The sequence below is a fragment of the Hylobates moloch genome, unplaced genomic scaffold (assembly GCF_009828535.3).
Source record: "Hylobates moloch isolate HMO894 unplaced genomic scaffold, HMol_V3 SCAFFOLD_11, whole genome shotgun sequence".
Taxonomy (NCBI): Eukaryota; Metazoa; Chordata; class Mammalia; order Primates; family Hylobatidae; genus Hylobates; species Hylobates moloch.
Genome location: NW_026652286.1, coordinates 73,168,322 through 73,190,269, shown reverse-complemented (window position 1 = coordinate 73,190,269; position 21,948 = coordinate 73,168,322).

Here is a 21,948-nt window from a genome sequence, read left to right as displayed (position 1 = left end):
AGGCATGCAGCATGATGTTTTGATATGCACATACATGTGAAATAATTAACACAATCAAGCTAAGATTATATTCATCACCTCACATAGCTACTGTACCCTCCCACCCTTTTTGGTGGTGAGAACACTTAAGATCTACTCTCTTAGCAAGTTTTGAGTACATCGATATGCTATACAACAAAGTTTTGGTCAATGGCAGGCTGTATACACAATGATGGTCCTATAATACTGTATTTTTATTGTATCTTTTCTGCATTTAGATATGCAAATACCATTGTGCTGCAACTGCCTGCAGTATTCGGTACAGTAGTATGCTGTAATAGATTTGTAGCCTAGGAGAGGTAGGATATATGTATATAGCCTAGGTGTGTGTATTTTATGCCATCTGGGTTTATATAAGTATACTCTATGATGTTTGCACAATGATGAAATTGTCTAATGATGCATTTCTCAGAACATATTTCCATCATTAAGAGATGCATGACTGTATACATTATTAACTGTAGTCACCATGTTATAGATTAGATATCTAGAACTTATCAAGCATAACTGAAACATTGTACCCTGTCTTAGTGCATGGGGCTGCTATGAAACTCTCCAATTTATATTTCCATCAACAGTGTAAAAGGATTCACTTTTTTCCACAGCCTTGCCAATTCTTGTTATCTTTTATCTTTTTTATGACAGCAGTTCTAACAAGTGTGAGGTAATACCTGATTGTGATTTTGATTTCCATTTTCCTGGTGGTTACTGATGTTGAACTCCTTTTCATATACCTGCTGGCCATTTTTGGTCAGCCTGTATATAAACTGTAGCCATTTTCAAATGTTTTCTTTTAAAAAACGTTTATTTGGGTTCTTCACCTGTTTTAAATTAGGTTATTTTTAAATTTCTTTTTATCTTTTTATTAAGAGACAAGATCTTGCTCTGTTGCATGGGCTGGAGTGCAGTGGTGTGATCCTAGCTCACTGCAGCCTTGAACTTCTGGACTCAAGCAATCTTCCCACCTCAGACTCCTAAGTAGTTAGGACTACAGGCATGTGCCACCATACCTGGATAATTTTTTTTTTTTTTTTGTAGAGATGGGGTCTTGTTATATTGCCTAGGCTGGTCTTGAGCTCCTGGCCTCAAGTAATTCTCCTGCTTTGGCCTCCCAAAGTGCTGAGATTACAGGTGTGAGCCACCGTGCCTGGCCTTATTTTTAAATTTCTGTCTTATTTTTTTGCTATTGCATCGTTTGAGTTTCTTATATATTTTGGACAAAAATCACTTATTAGATAAATAGTTTGCAAATATTTTATTCAATTCTTAGGCTGTCTCTGCACTTTGTTGATTGTTCCCCTTGCTGGGCAGAAGCTTTTAAGTTTAATGAAATCCTACTGTATATTTTTGCTTTTGTTGCCTGTGCTTTTGTTGTAATATCCAAGTAGTAATTGCTAAGACCAATGGCAAGAGGATTTTCCCCTGTGTTTTCTTCTAGTAATATAGTTTCAAGTCTTATGTTCAAATCTTTCTTCCATTTTGAGTATATGATGTGAGACAGAGTCCAATGTCATTTTTTTTTTAACATTTAAGTTCAGGGGCACATGTGCAGGTTGGTTATATAGGTAAACTTACGTCATGGGGGTTTGTTGTACAGATTATTTCCTCACCCAGATATTAAGCCTAGTACCCAATAGTCATTTTTTCCTGATGCTTTCCTTTCTCCCACCCTCCACCCTCCAATAGGCCCCAGTGTGTGCTGTTTCCCTCTATGTGTCTATGTGTTCTCATCATTTAGCTCCCAATTATCAGTGAGAAGATGCAGTGTTTGGTTTTCTGTTCCTGTGTTAATTTGCTAAAAATAATGGCCTCCAGCTCCAAACATGTCCCTGCAAAGAACATGATCTCATTCTTTTTTATGGCTGCATAGTATTTCTTGGTGTATATGTACCACATTTTCTTTATCCAGTCTACCATTGATGGGCATTTAGATTGATTATGTGAATTTGCTATTATGAATAGTGTTGCAGTGAACATACATGTGCATGTGTGTTTATAATAGAATGATTTACATTTCTTAAGGTATATACCCAGAAATGAGATTGCTGGGTTGACTGGTATTTCTGTCTTTAGGTCTTGATTAATTGACATGCTATCTTCCACAATGCTTAAACTAATTTACATTCTCACAAACAGTGTATAAGAATTTCTTTTTCTCCACAACCTCACCAGCATCTGTTATTTTTTGACATTTTAATAATAGCAAATCTGACTAATGTGAGATGATATCTCATTGTGGTTTTGATTTTCATTTTTCTAATGATCAGTGATGCTGAGCTTTTTTCATATGATTTTTGGCTGCATGTATGATTTCTTTAGAGAAGTGTCTGTTCATGTCCTTTGGCCACTTTTTAATGTTTTCTTTTTAAAATAAACTTGTTTATGTTCTTTGTAGATGTTGGATATTACACCTCTGTTAAATGCATAGTTAGCCAATATTTTCTCCCATTTTGTAGGTTGTCTGTTCACTCTATTGATGGTTTCCTTTGCTGTGCAGAGGTTAAGTTTAATTAAATCCTATTTGTCAATTTCTGCTTTTGTTGCAATTGCTTATGGCATCTTTGTCATGAAATATTTGCCCGTTCCTATGTCCAGGATGGTATTGCCTAGGTTGTCTTCCATGATTTTTATAGTTTTGAGTTTGACATTTAAGTTTTTAATCCATCTTGAGTTGATTTTTGTATACGGTGCAAGGAAGGGGTCCAGTTTCAATCTTTTGCATATGGCTAGTCAGTTATCTCAGGACCATTTATTGAATAGGGAATTCTTGCTTCATTTCTTGTTTTTGTCAGGTTTGTTGAAGATCAGGTAGTTGTAGGTGTGCAGGCTTATTTCTGGTTCTCTATTCTGTTCCACTGGACCATGTGCCTGTTTTTGTACTTAGTACTATACTAGTTTGGTTACTGTAGCCCCGTAGTATAGTTTGAAGTGGGGTAGCTTCATTCCTGCAGCTTTGTTCTTTTTGCTTAGGATTACCTTGGCAACTGGGGCTCTGTTTTGGTTCCACATGAATTTTAAAATAGTTGTGTTTTCTCTAATTCTATGAAGGATGTCAATGGTGGTTTAATAGGAATACCACTGAATCTATAAATTTCTTTTGTGCAGTATGGTCATCTTAATGATATGGATTCTTCCTATTCATGATCATGGAATGTTTTTCCATTTGTGTCATCTCTGATTTCTTTGAGCAGTGTTTTGCAGTTCTTGTAGAGATCTTTCACCTCCCTGGTTTGCTGTAAGAATAGATACTGTATTCTTTTTTGTGGCAAGTGAATGGGATTGCATTCCTGATTTGGCTCTTGGCCAAATTGTTGGTGTATAGGAATGTTAGTGATTTTTGCACTTTGATTTCGTATCCTGAGACTTTGCTTATTTTTAAAAATCAGCATAAGGAGCTTTGGAGCTGAGACAATGGCGTTTTCTAGATATAGAATCATGTCATCTGCAAACAGGGATAGTTTGACTTCCTTTCTTCCTATTTGGATGCCCTTTATTTCTTTCTCTTGACTGATTGTCCTGGCTAGGACTTCTAATACTATGTTGAATAGGAGTAGTGAGAGAGGGTATCCTTGTCTTATGCCTGGTTTCAAGGTGAATGCTTCTAGCCTTTGCCCATTCATTATAATGTTGGCCGTGGGTTTGTCATGCATGGCTCTTATTATTTTGAGGTATGTTCCTTCAATAGCTAGTTTATTGAGAGTTTTTAACATGAGGTGGTGTTGAATTTCATTGAAAGCTTTTTCTGCATCTATTGAGATGATCATGTGTTTTTTTGTCTTTAGTTCTGTTTATGTGATAAATCACATTTATTGATGTGCATATGTTGAGCCATCCTTCCATCCCAGGGGTAAAGCCTACTTGATCATGGTGGATAAGCTTTTTGATGTGGTGCTGGGTTTGGCTTGCTGTATTTTGTTTAGGATTTTTACATTAATGTTCATCAAGAGTATTGGCCTGAAGTTTTCTTTTGTGTGTGTGTCTCTGTCAGGTTTTGATATCAGGATGATGCTGGCCTCATAGAATGACTTGGGGAGGAGTTACTCTGACTTAATTTTTTGTAATAGTTTCAGCTCTTCTTTGCATATCTGGTAGAATTCAGCTATGAATCTGTCTGGTCCTGAGCTTTTTTTGGTTGTTAGTCTATTAGTGACTGAATTTCAGAGTTCATTATTGGTCTGTTAAGGCACAGACCTGGTCTGTGTACTTCACTGTGTTTTTGTACTGGCTGGTAATGGGCTTTCTTTTCCATATTTAGTGCTCCCTTCAGGAGCTCCTGTAAGGCAGGTCTGGTGATAACAAATTCCCTCAGCATTTGCTTGTCTGTAAAGATCTTATTTCTCCTTTGTTTATGAAGCTTAGTATGGCCAGATATGAAATTTGGGGTTGAAGTTTGTTTTCTTTAAGAATGCTGAATATTGCCTGCCAATCTCTTCTAGCTTGTAGGGTTTCTACTGAGAGATCCATTGGGCTGATGGGCTGTCCTTTGTAGGTGACCTGACCTTTATCTCTAGCTGCCTTTAGCATTTTTCTTTTCATTTCAACCTTGGAAAATCTGAAGATTACGTGTCATAGGGATGATCTTCTTGCGAAGTATCTTGCTGGAGTTCTCTGCATTTCTGAAATTGAATGTTGGCCTCCCTAGCTAAGGTTGATGAAGTTCTCATATTCTGAAATATGTTTTCTAAGTTGGATTTATTGTCCCCATCTCTTTCAGGGACATCAAGGAATCATAGATTTGGTTTCTTTACATAATCCCATATTTCTCAGGTTTTATTTTTCTTTTCGTTCATTTTTCTGTATTCTTGTTTTCCTGTCTAATCTCAGAAAGAGTCTTCAAGCTCTAAAATTGTTTCCTCTGCTTGATCTATTCTACTGTTAATAATTGTGATTGCATTGTGAAGTTCTTGTAGTGTGTTTTTCAGTTCTATTAGTTTGGTTACAGTCTTCTTTATACTGGCTATTTCGTCTGTCAGCTCCTGCATTGTTTTATCATGATTTTTAGCTTCCTTAGATTGGGTTTCAACATATTCCTGTAGCTCAATAATCTTTATTTCCATTCATATTCTGAATTCTATTTCTGTCATTTCAGCTGTCTCAGCCCATTTCAGAACTCTTGCTGGAGAGGCATTGTCATTTGGAGGAAAGAAGGCACTCTGGCATTTTGTGTTTTCAGGGTTCTTGCACCGGTTCTTTCTCATCTTTGTGCGCTTATCTCCCTTCAGTCTTTGAGGTTGCTGACCTTTGGATGGGTTTCTTTTTTCTTTTATCCTATTTGATGACCTTGAGGGTTTTGTTGAGGTATAAGGTGGATTCAGCCAACTAGCTTTGTTTCTGGGAGATTTAATGGGGCCAACACTCAGCTTTTAGCTTCTGGACCATGTTCTCTAACTCTGGGGAACTCTATTGGGCCCCAACTTTGTCTTCTGGCTCCTTGACATCAGGAACCTACTGTGCTGGGGGAACTGAGTTGTGTCAGCTGCCATAGTGGTGAAGGCACTGCAGCTGGGTGAGGTGGGGGGCCCCTGATGACAACTCTGTACAGTCAGGCTGGAGGTTGTTGGCTTGGGGGTGGGGTAGTGGTGGGCACAGGCCTGGGTCTCTTCTGTGTGTCCTGCAAGCTGGAGTGTTTGCTCAGGGCAGGGGAGGATCCACTGTTCTCTGCACAGTTTTAGCATAAGGGCAGGGCACTGGCACGGGCAGGGCTGGCTGGCTCTGTGCCCATCAAGGCTCTGTCTGCAATGACAATTGCCAGTGGTGGGGAGTTGGGGGAGTGCACTGCACTCCCACATGCTGGCAGGGCAAGAAAAACAAAAACCTGCCCTGCAGACAGTGCCAGCAAAGGGAGCGTTTCCCTGGGCCTGAAAAAAAAGCTGCAATATGGGGAGGGAGCAGGTGGGCTGGTGGCTGTAGGGGCTGCCCCACTGGAGCTCTCTGCTAGTCAGAGGAAGCCAGCAGATCAAGGGGGGTTCAGGTCTGACCAACCCTATCTGGTGAACAAGACATGCTGCAGATATCAGGTATGACAGTTCTCCTAGGCTAAAGTCTCCTATGGAAGCAAGTTGAGTCTAGGGGTATGGCCATTGCTGGCTTTGCTCTGCTACAGACACTCCCATACCCAACCCTCTGGGCTCCACATCAACTGGCTTGGTGCCCCTACCACTTCTCTAAGCAGCTGTCTCTGCCAACTCAAATGTTCATGGTGGTCAAGGAGTCTCCCCCTGCCAGGGTTCCAGAGGCATGTGGTGAGAACAGGGTGCTCCTTGCCAGTTCAACTCACCTATTCCCGGAGAGCTGTTGTGGACCAGGAATGCTTCCTGGTATGTGGTAGCCCTGTGCTGGGTTCCCAGCCTTTTTCCATTTCAGCTTCTGTATCTTCTTTCCAGCTTCTATATCTTCCCTCCATCCACTCGCAGGACTTTCCCTCTGAAAATCTGTTAGGGACATGCCAGTCATCTGGGTCCCTCGGTGGGTGCTGTTCCACCTAGTTCCATCCAGTCGGCCATCTTGCCCTCCACTCCAATGTTACTCTTTTTACCATGTAAATGTTCGGTTTTCTCAGAACCATTTATTGAGGATTATCCTTTCCCTATTATGTATTCTTGGCAGCATTGTTGAAGATTAGTTGACCCTATATGTGTGTGTATTTATGGCCTATCTATTCTGTTTCACTGGTCTATGTGTCTTTTCTTATGCCAGTTTCACACTATTTTGATTACTGTAGGTTTGTACCTAAAGACTTTTGTTGTTCTTTATGAGGTCTTGTAGTTCTACATTGTAATGTTTGAGGGCTAAATGTTCTCATTATTGTCCTATACCCTTCAAAGCTGGTCATTTATGCTCAGTGTGTCTTCTGTTTGAATCAAGGCACTATGGTAGACACTGTGGAGGATATATGTGGTACAGAGGTTCCTTCAAATATTTTATTCTTTTTGATGCTGTTATAAATTGGATTGTTTTCTTAATTTCTTTTTGAATTATTGTTGTTTGTGTAGAGAAATGCAGCTGATTGTTGTATGTTGATTTTGTATCCTGCAATTTTACTACACTTGTTTATTTGAACAGCTTTTATTTAGGTGAAATCTTCAGGGTTTTCTTTTTTTTTTTGAGATGGAGTTTTGCTTTCGTTACCCAGGCTGGAGTGCAATGGCATGATCTTGACCTACTGTAACCTCCACCTCTGGGTTCAAGCAGTTATCCTGCGTCGGCCTCCTGAGTAGCTGGGATTACAGGCATTTGCCACCACACCTGGTTAATTTTTGTATTTTTAGTAGATATGGGGCTTCACCATGTTGGCCAGGCTTGTCTCAAACTCCTGACCTCAGGTGATCCACCTGCCTTGTCCTCTCAATATTCTGGGATTACAGGCATGAATCACCATTCCCAGTCAATCTTCAAGGTTTTCTATACATAAGATAATGTCATCAGAAAACAGACAACTTTTTTCTTCCTTTTTGTTTATTTTTTATAAGTTATTGGGGTACAGGTGGTATTTGGTTACATGAGAAAGTTCTTTAGTGGTGATTGGTGAGATATTGGTGCACTCATCACCTGAGCAGTATACACTGCACCATATTTGTAGTCTTTTATCTCTTGCTTCCCTCCCATTCTTCCCCCCAAGTCCCCAAAGTCCACTATATCATTCTTATGCCTTTGCGTCCTCACAGCTTAGCTCCCACATATCAGTGAGAACATACGATGTTTGGTTTTCCATTCCTGAATTATTTCACTTAGAATAATAGTCTCTAATCTCATGCAGGTCACTGCAAATGCTGTTAATTCATTCCTTCTTTTGGCTGAGTAGTATCCCATCATATATATATATCTCACAGTTTCTTTGTCCACTCATCGATTGATGGGCATTTGGATTGATTCTATGATTTTGCAGTTGTGAATTTTGTTGCTATATACATGCATGTGCAACTATCTTTTTTGTATAATGACTTTCTTCCTCTGGGTAGATATCCAGTAGTGGGATTGCTGGATCAAATGGTAGTTCTATTTTTAGTTCTTTAAGGAATCTCCACATTGTTTTCCATAGTGGCTGTACTAGTTTACATTCCCACCAGCAATGTAGAAGTGTTCCCTGATCACCACATCCATGTCAACATCTACTATTTTTTGATTTTTTGATTATGGCCATTCTTGCAGGAGTAAGGTGATATCACATTGTGGTTTTGATTTGCATTTCTCTGATCATTAGTGATGTTGAGCATTTTTTGATATGTTTTTTGGCTATTTGTATATATATTTTTTGAGAATTGTCTCTTCATGTCTTTAGCCCACTTTTTGATGGGATTGTTTGTTTTTTTCTTACTGATTTGTTTGAGTTCTGTTCACTTCTTATATGGTTTTTTGGATTTCCTTGCACTGGGCTTTGCCTTTCTCTGGTGCCTCCCTGATTAGCTTAATAACTAACCTCCTGAATTCTTTTTCAGGGATTTCTTCTTGATTTGGATCCATTGCTGGTGAACTAGTGTGATTTTCTGTGGATATTAAAGAGCCTTTTTTAATCATATTACCAGAGTTGGTTTTCTAGTTCCTTCTCATTTGGTTAGGCTCTGTCAAAGGAAAGCTCCAGGGTTGAGGGCTGTTGTTCAGATTCTTTTGTCCCATGAAGTGTTCCCTTGATGTATTATTCTCCCTCTTTTCCTATGGATGTGGCTTCCTGCACAAGCTACACTGCCCAAGCTGCAGTGATTATTGTCTCTCTTCTGGGTCTAGCCACCCAGCAAGAGTACCTGGCTCTGGGCTGGTACTGGGAGTTGTCTGCACAGAGTCTTGTGATGTGAACCATCTATGAGTCTCTCAGCCATGAATACCAGCACCTGTTTTGGTGGAGGTAGCAGGGGGTTACAATGGACTCTGTGAGGATTCATAGCTTTTGTGGTTTAATGTTCTATTTTTGTGTTGGTTGGCCTCTTACCAGGAGGTGACGCTTTTCAGAGAGCATCAACTGTGGTAGTATGGAGAGGAACCAGCGGTGGGTGGGGTCTTAGAACTCCCAAGATTATATGCTCTTTGTCTTCGGCTACCCAGGGGGTAGGGAAGGCCCACCACGTGGGAGCAGGACTAGGAGTGTCCGAGCTCTGATTTTCCCTGGGCACATCTTAGTACAGCTGCTGTGGGGGGTAGGGGTGGGGTTTCCAGTTCAATGGAGTTGTGTACCTAGGAGGATTATTGCTGCCACTTCGGAGTCATGCAGGTTGTCAGGGAAGTGGGAGAAAGGCAGCAGTCAAAGGCCTCACCCAGTTCCCACACAAACCGAGGGGCTGGTCCCATTCTGACCATGCCCCACTATCAGCCTTGAGTCTTTTTCCAGGTGATGTGCAAGCTGGGCTTGAGAACTTACCCAAGGCTACCTGCCTCCCAGCTGTGAAAGAAAAGGGCTTGGTGCCTCCCCTGCCTGTGGAGTCTGCACACTGGATTAGCGCCCTCCTCTGCGTTCTGGCCAGGAGGCTTCTTGCCCCATTCAAATTGTTACAAAGTTCAGTTGGAAATTACCTTCTCCCTGTGGTGTTTTCCCCCTACTCCTCTGGCTGCCCTCCTGATGGATGCTTATGGTGCCAGGCAGGAATGGCCTGCCTGGGGACCCAGTGAGCTCCCAGGGCCTTTGTGATGCTTCTCTACCCCTGTATTTCTCTCGGCTCTCTAAATTGACTCAGCTCCAGGTTAGGTTGGAAATTTCTCCCACAAACAGGCTTTCAGTTTCACGAGCGGGAGTGTGTGTTCAGGAACTGAGGCTCTCCCTTTCCCACTTCCGCAGGTGGGGCACATACAGTATTTGGAGTGTCTCCCAGGTCCTAGAGGAGCAGTCTGCTTGCTTCAGAGGGACTGTGGATCTTCTCGAGATTGTCGGTTTGTTCTTGCAGTTGATTTGGAGCTACAGTTCACAATGCGAGCCTCTGCATACTGCTCTGTTCATCTGAGTTGAAGCTGCAATCTAGTCCTGCCTCCTGTCAGCCATGATGATTCTTTATTTTTAATTGGATGCCTTTTATTTGTTTTTTCTTATCCCCATATTTTGTTATTGATGTTATAATTTTAATGTTTTTATATTGTGTATCCACTAATATATGATTGCAGCTATGGTTATTTTAATACTTTTGTCTTTGAACTTTTCTACTAGAGGTGAAAATGCATCACCATAGAGTATTCTGAATTTGACTATATACTTACTTTTATCAGCAAGTTTTAATCAGCATCCTTTCATTTCAACTTGAACAATGTCCTTTAGCATGTCTTGCAAGGCAGGTCTAGTGATGATGAGCTTCCTCACCTATAGTTTGCCTGAGAAAATTTTTATTTCTTCTTCATTTTTGAGGTATAGCTTTGCCAGATATAGTGTTCTTGGTTGGTGGATTTTTTAGTTTTTCTTTTGGCAGTTTAAATATATCACCCCTCTCTCTCCTGGCCAGTAAAGTTTCTGCTGAGAAATCAGCTGATACTCTCATAGAAACTACCTTGTATGTGATGTCAATTTTCTCTTGCTGATTTCAAATTTCTCTTATTTTCTTTGACTTTTGATAATTTGATTATAATATTTCTCAATGTGATCTTCTTTGGATTGATCCTATTTGCGGACTTTTGAACTTCATGAATTTGGATGTTCATGTCTTTCCCAAGATTTGGGATGTTTTCTGCCATTATTTCTTTTAATAATCATTTTGAGCCTTTGTCTGTCTCATCTCCTTCTGGACTTCCAGAACACATAATTTGGTTCACTTCATGATATGTCATAATTCCTGTAGGCTTCTTTATTCTTTGTCATTCCTTTTTTTCTTATCAGACTGGCTAGTTTCAAGTGATCTCTCTCAAATTCACAGTTTAAATTTTAAATTTTCATTCGTTGTATTTTTGAGCTCCAGAATTTCTGTGTTTTATACTTTCTGTTTCTCTGTTGAACTTCTCATTTTGTTCATTTCTGATTTTCTGGATTTTGTTTTATTGTCTATCTGTGTTCTCTTATATCTCACTGATTTTACTTCCTTAGATTGATTATTTGGAATTCTTTGCAAGGCAATTCATAGATCTTTATTCATTTGAGCCCAGTTACTGGAAAACTATTTTGTTCCTCTAGTGGTGTCATGTTTTCTTGATTTTTCATGTTTCTTGAGGTTTGGGATTGCTACTTTGCATTTGGAAAAGATCACCTCCTCCAGTCTGTACTGCATGGCTGAAGGAGAAAAATACATTCACCATTCAACCTGGCTAGTTACCCTGGGTATTCCATAGACCTTTTTATGGATGTTCCCATTCCATTCCTTTTGTTCCCTCTTGAAAGAGAAAAATCTTAGGATTGTATTACTTCTCTCAATCCTGTACAGCCAGGCTGAATGTTGAGAGCCTCCCATTTATTTGCCAAAGGGTACCCTAACATCTTAAAAGTTAAGAACCTTTTTTCAATCTAACAGAGTTGAACCAACTTTCTGGGATGTACTGCCTTGGGGGTAGGAGTAATGTGGGTAAAGTGAAACTGTTTTTCTTACTCTCTTAAATTCATCGATTCTCAGTTTTTTTTTTTTCTCCAAGGGGGTGCTGGCACCTGACTGCTGGACTCCTGGGCTCCCACAAAGGTACTTATGTTCACGGATGTTTTTGGGGAGGGTTGGTATAAGGGCTAAAATATCTCTCTACCATCTTTGTGACATCACTTCAGCCAGAACTTCTTGATATGATCTTTTAAATGGTTTCAGAGCTCTCATCCAATTACTTTAAAGGGGATTAATATTTATTCCCTAAAGCAGTTTTGACAGAAAGTTCTCCTAATGACAATGTTGTCAGGGTAATAATAATAGCAGGAAAAAGTACTTAAGGAATAATTAATAAATTATTTTTTAAATGCTTACTCACTTTCTGTTTTAAATAGTCAAGTGTGTCATGATGGAGAAGGAAGATATGTCCTTGAAGAAGTCCTGTACTGTGGTTTGAATGCCTGACTCTCCTCCAAAATTTACATTGGAATTTAATCCCCAATGTGATAGTATAAAGAGGTGGGGCCTTTAGGAAGGAACTAAATTTTGAGGGCAGAGCCCTCATGAGTAAGAGTAGCAACTGATATGGTTTGGCTGTGTCCCCATCCAAATCTCATCTTGAATTGAAGCTCCCATAATCTACCTGTTGTGGGAGGGACCCAATGGGAGGTAATTGAATCATGGGGGTGGGTTTCTCCTATGCCATTCTCATGATGGTTTTATAAATGGCAGTTCCCCCGAACACTCTCTTGCCTGCCATCATGGAAGACATGCCTTTGCTCCTCCTTTGCCTTCTGCCATGATTGTGAGGCCTCCCCAGCCATGTGAAACTGTAAGTCCATTCAACCTCTTTTTCTTTATAAATTACCCATTCTCAGGTATTTCTTCATAGCAGTATGAGAACAGATTAATACAGCAACCTTATAAAAGGGATGGAGGAAACTATTTAGCTCTCTTTTTATGTCCTTCTGCCTTTTGCCACATGAGGATATAGCCTGGATTCCCACTTTCTGCCATGTGTGGATAGAATAAGAAAGCCCTCACCAGCTACTGAATGTCAGCACCTTGATCTTGAACTTTCTAGCCTCCAAAATCTGAGGAAAAAAAATTTTTAATACCCTGACTTGAAACTCATGTGAAAAATAAATTACCCAGTCTAAAGTATTTGGTTATAGCAGCACTAGCAGATTAAGACATTTTGGATCCAGGAGTTAAAGATGGATCCAATTTTTCTTCACTGATTTTCTTATGACTTTATAAAAAACTTGATCTACTCAGCTTTTATGAAAAGTAGATACCATATCAATATTGAGAAAAAAGGTAGAATCAGAAGAGTCCTAGGAAGGATGGGTGGGAAGAATAGATTTTTCTGGGAACAAATCCTAAGGAAAGATACTAATATTAATAGGTCCAAATTCAGATTAGTAGACCCAGCTATTTAAATACCTTTGTTGTAATAGTGGGGAAGGTAAATGGCAGTAATTACTGCAGTAATTCCTGCTCAGGCAGGAGTTGGAGAAACTTAACTGTTTCTGGAAAAGTGAATTGTAAAGATAAAAGGTTAGAATGTATAATCATCATTCTGTTTATATGCCTTGGGCTTAGTTGATTTACCTGAAGCTCTAATCACACTAGCTTGAGTTTAAATATAGGGAATATCAATAATGAATAATATGATAACTTTCACACTGTGGAATTCCTTCATTAGAGAAGGTGGCTCTATTATTGGGGCAGCAGAAATAGGGTAACAGAAAGCATAGAAGGTATGAGATTAGTTTGATTCCCAGGTAGGCCAGGGTCTTTTCAGGGAAGTGATGGGGTTATTTTCAGCACCATAGTTAGGACTTCTTTTTTTGTTGTTGTTGAGATGAAGTCTCGCTCTGTCACTCAGGCTGGAGTGAAATGGCATGATCTCGGCTCACTGCAACCTTCGCCTCCTGGGTTCAAGCGATTCTCCTGCCTCAGCCTCTTGAGTAGCTGGGATTACTGGCACCCACCACCATGCCCAGCTAATTTTTGTATTTTAAGTAAAGATGGAGTTTTATCATGTTGGCTGGGCTGGTCTTGAACTCCTGACCTCAGGTGATCCACCTCCCTCAGTCTCCCAAAATTCTGGGATTACAGGCTTGAGCCACTGTGCCTGGGCATAGTTAGGACTTCTAATTGACCTTTAAATTTTATCCTGGAAATTGAGTGTGAGGGTATGGAGGAAGCCCTATGGATTCTAGCAACAAGATGCCAGATACTTTTCTTTCATGATACCAAGTTATAGCTCACCCATAGATTCAGGCTTGTTGAATGCACTGTTTCTCAAAGTATGGTCCTTGGTCCAACTGCATCAGAATCTCCTAAGGGTATTCATTACAATAATAGAGTTCTTGATCTCGCCTCTTGAGTCCCTTTACAGTTGTCTTGAACTGAGGCAAAAGGAACAGGCCTTTGTATTCTTGTATTGAGCAATTTTTGAATAAGATTGAGGTGAGAGTGTGACCTTGGATTAGGCAATTTCCTTTAGCTAAAGACAATTGTAATCATCCACATCAGTAGTTAACATACCCCATAGCTGGAGGAATGAGTGCTTCTGTCTGAAGCAACCACTATAGTCCATCCCTTGCACTCGTTGAGTATACTTGTTTCAATCAGCAAGTTCATCTCATTGGTAAAATCTGCCTGGGATTCTGAGTGGTCTGTGTTCTGGAGAAACTTTTGAGAGGAAGGTAGTAAGATAAATTATAGTCCCAGTTACTGAAACTACTCTTGAGAATGCAGTGAGTACTCATTTTCTCCCTCCTCTATCATCTACTCTAGATTCCTCTTATTTTGGCTAGTATCTTTGCTGGTCTAGGAGGATTGCTTGTTTGAATAAACCAAACCCTTATCCCAAAGGGGTGTGAGTCTCTGGTAAGTATGTTTTTCTTAGACTGTGGTTGTTGCACTTATTCATTTACCAACGAAATTGGGAAGGCAAATACCAACAGAGACCCTGATAGATCACCTGGGTGCCAGATGTATTCCTTCCTGTGGCAATTGTGTAATAGCATCCTTGCCTCTTCCTGAGGATCAGGGTTGATTGCAACTGCAGATATGGTCATTCTTTTCCTTGTAACCTGTTATCTGTGGTGAGGAAACTGAAATAACGACTGAGCATCAGCCATTCCTTAAAGTTCAATAGGACTTTTACTGTGTCCTCTATTGGAAGTTTTCTATTCTGGGAAACCATGTCCTTTAGAATTACAGACCTTAAAGTTGTAGGTCAAGAAGTGATGCTACTTCGACTTCTATCCTTTGGTTCCTAGATCTGTGTATTCTACTTAGTGAGGATGCAGTACCATACAATAGGGATTAATTTAGGATGTATTTTGCCCTATAAAGAATGGTGCCTCTAAGCATTGCATCTTCAAGCTGATATCTCAGTTTCATCTTAAAAAAGCTCCTTTACCACTCTCTCAGGCTGATAACCATTGAGTAACATGGAAGTGCCAGTAGATCTCATCATTATGTGCCCACTGCTATATCTCCTCTGCTTCAAAGTGAGTTCACTAGTCTGAGGCAGTATTTTGCAGAAAACCATATTGCTGGTTCTTAAACTCTATAAGCCAGCATATAGTGGGGTTGGCTGAGGTTTTGCTGGCATGATAGGCAAATTCATACCTAATTATGGTCATTTCCATTTAAGATTGCCATAGTTTGAATGTTTATTCCCCCAAAAATCTCGTGTTGAAATTTGGTCCCCAATGTTGGAGGTGGTGCCCAGTGGGAAGTGTTTTGGTTATAGGAGTGGACCCTTCATGAATAGACTAAATGCCCTCTCTGTAAAGGGTGAGTTCTCACTCTGTTAGTTCCCACAAGAGCTGGTTGTTAAAAAGAACCTGGCATTTCCCCTTTCACTCTCTCTTGCTTCTTTTTTGCCATGTGATCTCTGTATACTTTGGCTCCCCTCACTTTCTGCCATGACAGGAGGCAGCCTGGTGCTGGCATTATGCTTCTGGCATTATGCTTCTGGCATTATGTTTCTTGTATAGCCTAAATAGCCATTAACAAAAATCCCCCACCACTTTAAACAAAAAATAAATTACCCTGCCTCATGTATTCCTTTATAGCAATACTGAATGGACTAAGACAGAAAATTGGCACTGAGAAGTGGGGCGTTGCTATAAAGATACCTGAAAATATGAAAGACACATTGGAACTGGGTAATGGACAGATGTTTTAAGAGTCTAGAGGACTCAGAAGAAGACGGGAATATGAAGGAAAGTTTGGAACTTTTTAGAAACTGGTTATGACCATGTGGTCACTGGTTGTAATCAAAATGTTGATAGAATATAGGCAGTAAACTCCATGCCGAGGAAGTCTCAGATGAAAATGAGAAAATAATTGAGAACTAGAGCAAAGGTCACTCATGTTACACCTTAACAAAGACCTTGATTGCCTTGTGTCTGTGACCTAGGGCTTTGTGGAAAGCTGAAATTAAGACTGATGACCAGGATTATCTGGTGGAAGAAATTTTTAAGCAGTAAAGCATTCAAGAGGTGGCATGGCTGCTTTTAAGAGCTTAGAATCAGATACAGATGCTGCAGCAGAGGAACAATCTAAAGGTGGAATTTATAATTTAAAAGGAAGCAGAGTGTAAGTATTTGGAAAATTCACAACCTGGATGTATTAGAGAAGGAAAGAGCATTTTCAGGAGAGAGGAATCTAAGAGTGTTATGGAGCAACCACTTGTGGAATAGATTAACATGACTAAAAGGAAGCAAGGTGCAAATAGTCAGAATAATGGGAAAAAAGGCCTTGAAAACATTTCAGAGATCTTATGAGGCAGCATCTCCCCTCATAGGCCCAGAGGCACAGGAGAACAGAATCGTTTCAGGGGAACAGCCCACAGTACCACTGCCCTGAGCCACCTTGGGATGCTGCTTCCTGCATCCCAGCTGCTGCACCACCAGCCAAGGCTCAAATGGCCAAAAATACTGCTCAGTTCACTGCTCTGAAGGGCCTAAGCCACAAGCCTTTGCAGCATCTGCATGATATTAAGACTGCAGGGGTGAAGGATGCAAAAGCCATGGAGGCTTGGCAGCTTCCACCTAGATTTCAGGAATATATTGAGTACCCAGGCAGAAATCTGATGCAGGGGTGAAGACATTGCAGAGAGCCTCTATGATGGCAGTGCCTAGTGGAGTCATGGGAGTACAGGTGCCACCCTCCAGACCCTAGAATTATAGAGCCACTGGCTGTCTGCAGCCTCAGCCTGGAAAAGCTGCAGGCATTGGACTCCAACCCATTACAACAGTCACATGTTGGGGCTGCTGAAGGTCTTGGGAGCCCACTCTGGTGCCAGTGTGCCTAGAATGTTGGACATGAAGTCAAAGGAGATTATTTTGAAGATTTAAGATTTAATGTCTATTCTGCTGTGTTTTGGGTTGCATGAGGCCAGTCCCACTTTCTTTAGGTCTATTTCTTCCTTTTGGAATGGGAAAGTTTACCCAATGCCTGAACCACAATTGCGCCTTGGAAGTAAATAACTTGACTTTGATTTTACAAACTCACAGCTTTAAGAAAGTTGCCTTGAGTCTCAGATGAGACTTTGGAATTTAAGTTTGTGCCAAAACAAATTAATACTCTTGGGACTATTGGGAGAGGATAATGGTATTTTGCAATGTGAGAAGGATATGAAATTTTGGGGGCCAGGGGTAGAATGCTGTCAGTTTGAATGCTTGTATCCCCCACACCTTGTGTTAAAATTTTATCCCCAATGTTTGAAGTGGTGCCTAGTGGGAAGTGTTTGCATCATGGAGGCAAATCCCTCATAAATAGACTAATGTCCTCCCTGGTGGAGGGGAGGTGAGTGATTTCGCACTGTATTGGTTCCTGTGAAACCTGGTTGTTAAAAAGAGCCTGGAACCTTCCCTCTCACTCTCTATTGCTTCCTCTCTTGCCATGTGATCTCTGCATACCTCGGCTCCGCTTCACCTTCTGCCCAGAGTGGAAGCAGCCTGAGGCCCTCACCAGAAGCAGCTGCTTGTGTCATTTTTCTTGCAGAGCCTGAAGAACTGTAAGCCAAATAACCCTCTTTTCTTTATAAATTACCCAGCCTCAGATATTCTTTATAGCAACATTAAACAGACTGAAACAAACATAAATTGCTGCTCCTTAGAGTATAAAGAGTCCAGTTTAATCAACTTGCAATCAAGAGGTTGGTCAGTCTCTGTAAGAGATGGTGCCATATCAGGGCTTCAATGTTGGGTTCTGTTTCTCACAGGAGAGACATTTAGCAATGCCTGTAGCTAGATCAAGCCTTGATGAAAGAGAAATAATGATACTGAGCTTGTGGTCTCCATTATCTCCATTCCTTTGACAATGGCAGTAGGGTAGCTGACGATAGAGTCTGGCTGATGTCAGCTGGTTGACTTATTTGGTCTACTTAATTGTTATCTGTTTTCCATTGTTGTGTACTTGATTGGAGGCACTCTGGTGGACATTTCTATGAACTACAATGATTATCACACTTTTGTGCCCACTTTTATAGATTCTTCTAGACTTCTCTCTGATACTCAAATATTTTTCTTTCTAGGTCCCTGATCAACCAGTCAAGCCATTCACCACTGCTCGTGAGTTCATTTATATTCTTTCCTTGACCACATTTCTTTCAACAAAATGACTGACTAGGCACATTCCCAAAGTCTACTTATTGAGAGATGATCCATCACTGCTATCTTTAAGGCCATCCCTGAGTGGGGTTATAATGCAGCAGCTTAGCTGTACATCTATGGCGTGCACACACATACTAAGAAGACCCATTTGTGAACCAAGCTCAGTATTTTTCCTTCTCTATAAAGAAAAAGCTGATCATATAGGCTCCTTCTCCAACTTCACCCCAGGAACAGGTGTGAGCTGATGGAGAGGCACAAATAAAAGTGGGGATGACCTGAAAGTCTGAATCACTTGCTTGCACAGCTTACTTGCACCCTCTAATCTCATTCATGCCAGTTCTAATGACATGTTCTCTCTAAAGATATATTGTTATTGCATTAACCTATAACTTGGTAAATCTAACTGTGTACAACTTACGACGGGCAGTTCTAGGACCATGATCTCTTGATTTCTTAAGATGAGATACTACATATCTACTAGGTCCAGTAACATGCCAGATGTTGTTGAAAGGTGTATACTTCTTTGCTGCAGGTGTCATGGTCTTGTACCAGATCCCTAGAGGGTCTATATTGTGATTCTTCTGCTGGATCTTGCCATAAGATTCACATAGCATTTTTTTCTCATTATAGATACCTCTAGTGCCATAGGCTCTGAGATGAATTGTGTTTCATGTAGCAGGACTGTTTTTACCACAGCCTAGGCCTGATGCTTAACTATTTCTTGCTCTGAGTCCAATTCAAAGTTGTTTACTTCTGTGTCAGAAGCACAAATCAGTCAGATGGGTCAGAACGGTACTCCCAAGTGTCAAATATGCTGTCTTCAGAACATGTAGAGCCCTGACAGATGATTAAACATTTGTGTATCACTTGCCTGATGATGAAAATTCTGAGGTGTAATAATTTTTCCTTTATTCTTGAAGCATGTCTCATATCAGTGGACCCCTGGAAACTTCATGGGTGTGGTGGGCCCCTAAATCTTTGTAGTTTATCTTCTTCATTCTGGAGTGAATATTTCTTACCAAGGGATCAATCATACATGCCACTTCTTGCTCATCTGATTCAATTATTCTGATCTCATGAATATAATGCACCGATCAGTTCTGTGGAATGTTCATATGGTCCAGGTCTGTTTGAATTACATTGTGATGGAAGATGGGAGAGTTTACATAGCCCTTGGGCAGTAACTTAATGTAAATTGTTATTCATCTCATGAGAATGCAGAGTGCCTCTGATACTCCTTTTTGATAGGAATGGAAAAGATTGCATTTGCCAAATCAAAGGTGACTATGCTAATACTCTGTAGCAGAAATACCACATTTGGCAAAGCAACTGCAATTAGGGCTATGACTTGTTGGGTTTGCGTTAGATTGCTGTCATTTGCTGGCATCCAATGTTATAACCTTGGTTCAGGCAACTCCCTTTGGCTGAAGGAATGCCTGGAGTTTTCAGCTGTGAGTTTTCAACAGTCAATACTACCAGCAGCTGGAAGAAAGAATGCATTGGTCTTGTAGGTGGGATCTGGGCAATATACCACAGCATATGCTACAAATGTGTTCTTTTAATAATTCTTGTGCATAATTAAGTTTGAGTACTCTCTTTAGGGAGGATGCCCCATATTCCTCAGCTGGGAATTTAAATATTTTTACTTTGGATCACAAGCAAACATCTAGTTTTGGTTTATATTCTTCTTTCGGTTTATTTTAGCCATTACTTTATGTCTCAGTGTTTTTAAAATGTATTAAATTGTCTTTTTAGAACTATTTTGTTTCAAACATCAGTCATAGTTTTATTCACTAGAATTGTGTAGGGGTTAAAAGTGAGTACAATTGTAATAGACAAATTGTTTTTTTCTATTTTCAGAAGACATATTGTGATTCTTACCCTTCACACACACACACACACACACACACACACACACACACACACACACACCCATAAATAGAAATGCTTCATATACCTTCCCACCACACGTACATGTCATTGCTTTTCCAAACCACATCTAGTCTAGATAAAACAAAGTGAAAGGATTTAAAAGAGCTGCAAGACCTTTTCCTGGTTGTAGACAGCTATGATTACATGTAATAGTACAGATTTAGTTACTGTCAGCCAGCTTTTGTGAAAGGGGCCACTCAGCATAGCACAGCGGTTACAAGCATGTCTATCAAATCCAGATTTCCTGGAGTATGACCACCAACTACAACTCCACCTTTTTCTCTCTATTATACCCCAAAGAGCTTTCCTGAAGGCAAGTAAGCAAACAACAAGAAGAGATTATTTTGAATTAACTTTGAGTCATCTTTAAGTATAACGATAATCAACTATTTAAAAATATTAACTATTTCCAAATTTCTTAAATTATTAGTAGTAATCCATTAATTGTGACACCTGGTCTGAACATACCAAAGTGAGGAAATACTGAATTTGAAAAAGCAAACTAACACAGGAACAGATAACTAAACACTACGTGTTCTCACTTATAAGTGGGAGTTGAGCAATGAGAACACATGGACACAGGGAGGGGATCAACACAAACCAGGGCCTTTCATGGGGTGGAGGGCAATGGGAGGGAGAGCATTAGGACAAATAACTAATGCACACGGGGCTTAATACCTAGATGATGGGTTGATGGGTGCAGCAAACCACCATGGCACAGGTATACCTATGGAACAAACCTGCATATTCTGCACATGTATCCCAGAACTTAAAATAAATAAAAAAAACGAAAACGACTGCTTTAGTTCACTAAACTCTTCAAATTTGGCTTTGTATCAGAATCATCTGGTGTATCAAAATAATCCTGAATCTATGTCCCTTTCTTTTTCATGAAATCAAGATGTAGAATAGGTCCATCAGCTCCAAAATTTCCCCATGTCCCTCTGAGGTCAACTGCTCTCCACCTGTCTAGATCCTGGCAGACACTGACTTCTTGTCTGTCCCTCTTTTTTATCTGTTTTGTCTCTCCCTAGGTTGTCATATAAAAGAAATCACGAATACACAGACTTTCAAGCCTGGTTTCTCTCACTTAACAAAATACGTTTGAGATTCATCCATGTTATTGCACGTATCAGTAGTTCATTTTTTTTTATTGCTGAGTAGAATTCCATTCCATGAATGGACCCCAGTTTATTCACCAGTTGAAGGATAATTGAGTTGTTTCTAGTTTTTGGTGATTAGGAATAAAGGTAATATAAGTATTTGTGTATGGAATTTTCATGAAAATATGTTTTAATTTACTTGGATAAGTGCCTAGGGATGGAATTGCTGGGTTATATGGTAAAGGTATACTTAATTTTTAGATTTTTTAAATTAATTTTTTTTGCACACAAAACAATAAACATTTTCTAAAAATACATACAAACAAAAAGATGCATATCAAACATATTAGGAAAGTTGCACATGGGAAGACGGGGAATAGAAATGGGGGGTGGGAATTAAAATAAATGAGAGAGGGACTTTGTATGGATCAATGATAATAACTCAATCCTCTATTTGACAAAGAAGAAGGAGAAGGAAGAGGAAGAAAAAGAAAGTGGGATAAAGGATCAGAAAGGGAGGAAAATAGAAAAAATTAGAGTATGACTCCAGGGTAGACCTGTTTTGTTGTTGCGGGGTTGGTTGGTTGGTTTGTCTGTCGTATTTTTCATATGTTTCGCTATGAAGGTATACTTAATTTTATAAGAAACTGCCCAACTACTTTCCAAAGTGGCTATACCATTTTGCACACTGCCCCTGGCTTCAGCAATGAGTGAGAGTTCTAGTTGTCATGTACTTTGCCATCACTTGGTAGTGTG